General features: G+C 47.3%; 1 pseudogene; it reads right to left on the reverse strand.

Moving 5' to 3' along the window:
* Positions 1 to 2,197: 2,197 nt before the first annotated feature.
* LOC127159721 (uncharacterized) lies at positions 2,198 to 5,653 on the reverse strand (annotated as a pseudogene).
* Between the last annotated feature and the right edge of the window lie 1,517 nt (positions 5,654 to 7,170).

Below are 7,170 nucleotides of genomic sequence, written 5' to 3' on the forward strand. Positions count from 1 at the left end.
TCTGAGCAAGACTTCGTTTCATGAGGCAAGATGCATAAAAACAGTTTTGGCGATCCTAGAATGCATTATAAGAGCGTTTCATGCACTGAGGCTCTAACTAAATTTGATATTCATAAAACTTCTAACACATCAAGAAGTGTCTTTCTGTATTACAAATAACATTCCTTTCATGCATATGAAATATTTTTAATGTGGGTCAGCTTCATTCATGAAACTGCATATACTAACGTTTTCTGAGTGAGAAAAGACGTTTTAGAGCATTTCTGAGCAAGACTTCGTTTAATGATATAAGATGCATAAAAACACTTTTGGAGATCCTAGAAGGCCTTATAAGAGCGTTTCATGCACTGAGGCTCTCACTAAATTTGATATTCATAAAACTTCTAACACATCAAGAAGTGTCATTCTGTATTACAAATAACATTCCTTTCATGCATATTAAATATTTTTAATGTGGGTCAGCTTCATTCATGAAACTGCATATACTAACGTTTTCTGAGTGAAAAAAGATGTTTTAGAGCATTTCTGAGCAAGACTTCATTTCATCAGGCAAGATGCATAAAAACACTTTTGGAGTTCCTAGAAGGCCTAAACGAAGCGTTTCAAGCACTGAGGCTCTAACTAAATTTGATATTCATAAAACTTCTAACACATCAAGAAGTGTCTTTCTGTATTGCAAATAACATTCCTTTCATGCATATGAAATATTTTTAATGTGGGTCAGCTTCATTCATGAAACGATCCCGGTTACTTGACTGTAACCGTGTTCCCTGAGAAAGCGGAACGAGATGCTGCGCTGCTCAGCGCATTGGGAACGTCTTTAGTCGTGACCAGCTGTGAATATTGTGTATAAAAACGTCGAAGACAGACCGGAAGGGATATATATAGCCTCGGCAGATGACGTCATAGGACGCACCTGTGCACGGGGCTATAAATAGATGACCCACAGGTGCATCATCAGGATATTTTGTCTGAAGAGCAGTCCCGGGACATCTTCAGCACGGCAAAATAGCGCAGCATCTCGTTCCGCTTTCTCAGGGAACACGGTTACAGTCAAGTAACCGGGATCGTTCCCTTTCGAAAGCTTCAGTCGATGCTGCGCTGCTCAGCGCATTGGGAACGAGAATACCCACGCCGCCGTGCTTGAGCATGTCTGGACCCCCACGGCTGTGCAGGTGTGTTTCACAAGAACGCAAGAAGGCCTAGACATTAACTTGATGTCGACTCAAGGACATGAGAGCCCGGAGTGGCATGAACATCCAAACTATAAAATCTTATGAATGTGTGCGGAGAGGACCAACCTGCCGCATCACAAACCTGTTGTAGGGGGCGCCTCTCGCCAAAGCACTAGAAGAGGCGACTCCCCTGGTGGAGTGAGCTCTAAGACCTATAGGCGGAGCTTGACTGCGCGCCTCATAGGCAAGAGCAATAGCATCCCTGACCCAATGAGACATAGTCTGCTTGGTGGCAGCTGCTCCCCTGTTATGAACACCATAACAAACAAAGAGTTGCTCTGACTTACGCCACTGGCTAGTGCGGTGGACGTAGGCCTGAAGAACACGGACTGGACACAGTCTATGAGATTTCTCCTGCTCCGGCGTTATGAACGGTGGAGGACAGAAGGCTTCTAGAATGACCGGATGTGCAGCCGAGAATGGAACTTTGGGCAGGTAATCAGGGTGAGGATGCAGAATCACTTTAACCATCCCTGGGGCAAAGTCTAAGCAGGAAGGAGAGATAGACAGGGCCTGCATATCCCCAATTCTCTTCAAGGAAGTTATTGCCATGAGAAAAACCATTTTTAGAGTCAGAAGTTTATCAGATGCTGATTCTAAAGGTTCAAAGGGGGTTCCAACCAGACCCTCAAGAACTATAGCTAAGTCCCATGAAGGGATCTTGGTTTTCACTGGAGGCCTCAGTCTCCTAGCCCCACGAAGGAAGCGAGAGAGCAGAGGGTGACTCCCGAGTGGTGCCCCATCAATCAGGGCATGGCAAGCCGAAAGAGCGGCCACATAGCCCCTAAGAGTAGCAGGACACGTGCCTGTTGACAATTTCTCCTGCATGAAGTCCAGTACTGAAGCAATCTGGCAGTTAACCGGATCTACATTATGTTTAACACACCACCTTTCAAAAACACCCCATTTAGCGGCATAATTCTTCCTAGTGGAGGGAGCCCTAGCACTTAGGATGGTCTCAATAACAGCAGGCGAAAGCCCAGTGTCTCTCAGTTGGTTCCCCTCAGGGGCCAAACGTGAAGATTCCACAGATCGGGCCTGGGATGGAATATCGTTCCCTCCGCCTGAGACAGAAGGTCCCTCCTCTCCGGAATCGCCCACGGCGAGCCGTCGAGGAGAGATATTATCTCCGAGAACCATACTCTGTTCGGCCAACGCGGCGCTATCAGCAAGAGGCAAGACCCTTGTTGGCGAACCCTGGCTAGAACTCCCGGGAGCAGAGAGACTGGGGGAAACGCATACAGGCGCATATTGGGCCATGAGTGCGCCATCGCATCCAGACCCAACGGAGCTGGGTGACTCAGAGAGAAGTAGAGGGGACATTGCGCAGTCTGCTGGGAGGCGAAGAGGTCCACCTCCGCTTCGTAAAATCTGGTCCAGATCTGTTTCACTACCTCCGGGTGGAGTTTCCATTCCCCGTCGGTAGTGTCTGTCTGGACAGTAAATCTGCTCCCACATTCCACTGCCCTGGAATGTATACTGCCCTGAGTGACAGGAACTTGTCCTGGGCCCAGAGAAAAATCTGCCTCGCTATTCTGTTCAGGTTGCGTGAGCGCAGACCTCCCTGGTGATTTAAATAAGAGACTGCCGCTGTATTGTCCACCCGCACCAAGACATGACAGCCTCTCAATTGGTGGAGAAAATATTTCAGAGCCAGAAATACAGCCATCAGCTCGAGGCAATTGATGTGCCAATCGAGCTGATGGCCCTCCCATTTCCCTTGAGCTGGACGGCCTTCCAAGACCGCTCCCCAGCCTACCAGGGAGGCGTCTGTCGTTAGCAGTCTGCGACGACACGGCGCCCTAGAGTGGGACCCAAGGTGAGGAACCGGGGTCTGAGCCACGGAGATAGTGTACGAAGCCCGCGGCGCGTCACTTTTATTTGCCTTCGAGGATTGGCTCTTGGATGAAACCCTCTGGCTTTTAGCCACAACTGAAACGGTCTCATGTGCAACAGCCCCAGAGGGATCACCGTGGATGCTGATGCCATAAGACCTAGCATCTTCTGGTACTGATGAACAGAGTGCTCTTGGCCTAGCCTGACCTTGCTCATGGTCTGCCGAATGGTTTCGATCCGAGCGGGAGACAGTCGTGCCCGCATCGTGATCGAATCCCAAACGATCCCGAGATAAGTCGTTCTCTGGGCAGGAGAAAGAACACTCTTGCTGGTGTTGAGTCTCAGCCCTAGAGAAACCACATGAGCTAACACGATGTCTCTGTGTTGGAGCGCTATCTCTCGCGATTGTGCCAGTATCAGCCAATCGTCGATATAGTTCAAAACGCGAATGCCCTGGAGTCGTAACGGAGCCAGTGCTGCATCCATGCATTTTGTAAATGTGCGGGGTGACAAGGCTAGGCCGAATGGAAGAACCCGAAATTGGTACGCTTCGCCCCCGAAAGCGAACCTCAGGAATTTCCTGTGTTGTGGCAATATTTCTATGTGGAAATATGCATCCTTTAGATCGATCGTGACGAACCAATCGTGATGTTGAATCTGCGTCACGACCGTCTTGACAGTTAACATCTTGAACTTGAGCGCTTTGACTGAATGGTTTAAGCCTCGAAGGTCTAAGATTGGACGCAGCCCCCCATCCTTTTTGGGAACCAGGAAGTATCTGCTGTAATAGCCCGACTCTCTCTCTGGAAGAGGAACATGTTCTATGGCCTCTTTGCTCAGAAGAGTTTGTAGCTCTTGTGACAGTACGTGCATCAGCTCCGGTTTCACGGAAGTGAAAACCACGCCGTTGAAATGCGGAGGACGACGGAAAAATTGGATTCTGTATCCTTTCTGTACTGTGCTTAATACCCACGCAGAGATGCCTGGCAGAAGTTTCCACGCTGCCAGACTCTCCGAGAGTGGTATTAATTTTAATACTTCCTTTTGAGGGGATGTTAGATGTTCCGCGTCCCGAACGACCGTCGGAAACAACGGTACATCTAACACTCCGCTGGAAACCGCTGCCCCCGAGGCACGAGAGGTGGCGGGGATGATCTTGAACGCGCCCCATCCCGCGGGGACTACCCCCACCAGATCGGGCGCCAGACCATCAGGACTTCCGCTTTTTGTTAATAATAGTCCTGAGGTCTGGCTTGGGAGGTTGCTGAGCGCGGCGAGCCTGTCCCCAGTCTCTACGAGGGGGAGCACGCTCAGCCACGCTCTGCTTTTTAACCTCCCTGACTTTTGAAGGACCGGGCGGGGCTGGGTGGCAGACGGCCCCTCCCTTGAGTGCGGCGAGGAAGAAACTGGACGAACGCTTCCTCGTGTTTCTTCACCTCTTTGAATCTGGTGACTACGGTGCTCACCGAGTCACCAAACAAACCAGAGGGAGAAACAGGGGAATCTAACAGAAACACACGATCCTTCTCTTTAATGCCTGTTAGATTCAGCCACAGATGCCTCTCCGTGCTGACCAAAGCGCTCATAGAACGACCGATGGCACGGGCCGTTTGCTTGGTCGCACGAAGAGACAGATCTGTGGCTCGACGAAGCTCAGAAAATGCTTCCTCGTCGATGGTACTGCCCGCACTAAAATCCTTCAACAGGTCAGCCTGGTATGCCTGTAACACAGCCATAGTGTGCAGCGCAGCACCAGCCTGACCTGCAGCTTGATAAGCTTTACCCACTAAAGACGATGTCACACGACACGGTTTAGTGGGGAGGGTAGGTTTCTTTATCGAAGATGCGGATTCGGGCGAGAGATAGCTCGCGAGCGTCTCTTCAACCCGAGGCATCTCCGTATACCCCGCGACTTTGCACCCACGATAGTCGAAAAGTCGACGTCGAAGGCACAAAGATGCGAGAAGTATATGGTTTACTCCATGACTTAGCCAGCTCATCATGGAGGTCCTCGAAAAAGGGGAGAAACTGATGTTGTTGTTTCTCCCCCTGCCACCGGACAGAAACCTATCCTCTAGCTTACTATGTTTGGGGGTCTCTTGTTCGCGTGGCCAGTCAAGCTGTAACCTGGCAACCGCGCGAGTAACCACCTCTAGCAATTCCTCAACAGATTTCTTCCCAAGGGAGGAATGCTCAGAGGCTGGCTGCTCGTGCTCCGAAGAGCCAAGAGATATGTCATCCCCCTCGTGAACCGAAGAAGCACCGGAGCGCGCTTCGTGTTCACGAGAAGAGATGTTAGGATCTGATGACGCGACAAGCGAAAAGGACGGACCCGTCTCTTGCTCGTCATTCAGATCCATACGAGAGCCCCACAATGGTAATGCGGGTGCGGACTGGAAATAGTTCAGACGGGAGCGAAGCATCTTAACTGTGAGCTGGTCACAATGCTCGCACCCGCCTTTCTCTATAGCCAGAACCGCGTGCTCTTCCCCCAAACAAACAAAACAGTAATCGTGTGCATCCAGCTCAGACATGGGACGTGAGCATGGAGGAACACAACGCTTACTGATTTGTTGACTCATTCTTTACTTTTAAACTCCAAAAGATAGAGAGAAAGAAAGAGAGATTTTCTGCACACTGCCTGTAACAAACTAACTCCTAACAAAGAGAGTAGAGAGAGAGAGTTCAACACACACATGCACAGAATGGTCTGAAGACAAAAGACCTGATGATGCACCTGTGGGTCATCTATTTATAGCCCCGTGCACAGGTGCGTCCTATGACGTCATCTGCCGAGGCTATATATATCCCTTCCGGTCTGTCTTCGACGTTTTTATACACAATATTCACAGCTGGTCACGACTAAAGACGTTCCCAATGCGCTGAGCAGCGCAGCATCGACTGAAGCTATGCATAAAAACACTTTTGGAGTTCCTAGAAGGCCTAAACGAAGCGTTTCATGCACTGAGGCTCTAACTAAATTTGATATTCATAAAACTTCTAACACATCAAGAAGTGTCTTTCTGTATTGCAAATAACATTCCTTTCATGTATAAGAAACATTTTTAATGTGGGTCAGCTTTATTCATGAAACTGCATATACTAACGTTTTCTGAGTGAGAAAAGATTTTTTAGAGCATTTCTGAGCAAGACTTCGTTTCATGAGGCAAGATGCATAAAAACACTTTTGGAGTTCCTAGAAGGCCTAAACGAAGCGTTTCAAGCACTGAGGCTCTAACTAAATTTGATATTCATAAAACTTCTAACACATCAAGAAGTGTCTTTCTGTATTGCAAATAACATTCCTTTCATGTATATGAAAACATTTTTAATGTGGGTCAGCTTTATTCATGAAACTGCATATTTCTGAGTGAGAAAAGACGTTTTAGAGCATTTCTGAGCAAGACTTCGTTTCATGAGGCAAGATGCATAAAAACACTTTTGGAGTTCCTAGAAGGCCTAAACGAAGCGTTTCAAGCACTGAGGCTCTAACTAAATTTGATATTCATAAAACTTCTAACACATCAAGAAGTGTTTTTCTGTATTGCAAATAACATTCCTTTCATGTATAAGAAACATTTTTAATGTGGGTCAGCTTTATTCATGAAACTGCATATACTGTTTTCATATACTAACGTTTTCTGAGTGAGAAAAGACGTTTTAGAGCATTTCTGAGCAAGACTTCGTTTCATGAGGCAAGATGCATAAAAACACTTTTGGAGTTCCTAGAAGGCCTAAACGAAGCGTTTCATGCACTGAGGCTCTAACTAAATTTGATATTCATAAAACTTCTAACACATCAAGAAGTGTCTTTCTGTATTGCAAATAACATTCCTTTCATGTATAAGAAACATTTTTAATGTGGGTCAGCTTTATTCATGAAACTGCATATACTAACGTTTTCTGAGTGAGAAAAGACGTTTTAGAGCATTTCTGAGCAAGACTTCGTTTAATGATATAAGATGCATAAAAACACTTTTGGCGATCCTAGAAGGCCTTATAAGAGCGTTTCATGCACTGAGGCTCTAACTAAATTTGATATTCATAAAACTTCTAACACATCAAGAAGTGTCTTTCTGTATTACAAATAACATTCCTT

Source organism: Labeo rohita, unplaced genomic scaffold (genome assembly GCF_022985175.1).
Source record: "Labeo rohita strain BAU-BD-2019 unplaced genomic scaffold, IGBB_LRoh.1.0 scaffold_2453, whole genome shotgun sequence".
Taxonomy (NCBI): domain Eukaryota; kingdom Metazoa; phylum Chordata; class Actinopteri; order Cypriniformes; family Cyprinidae; genus Labeo; species Labeo rohita.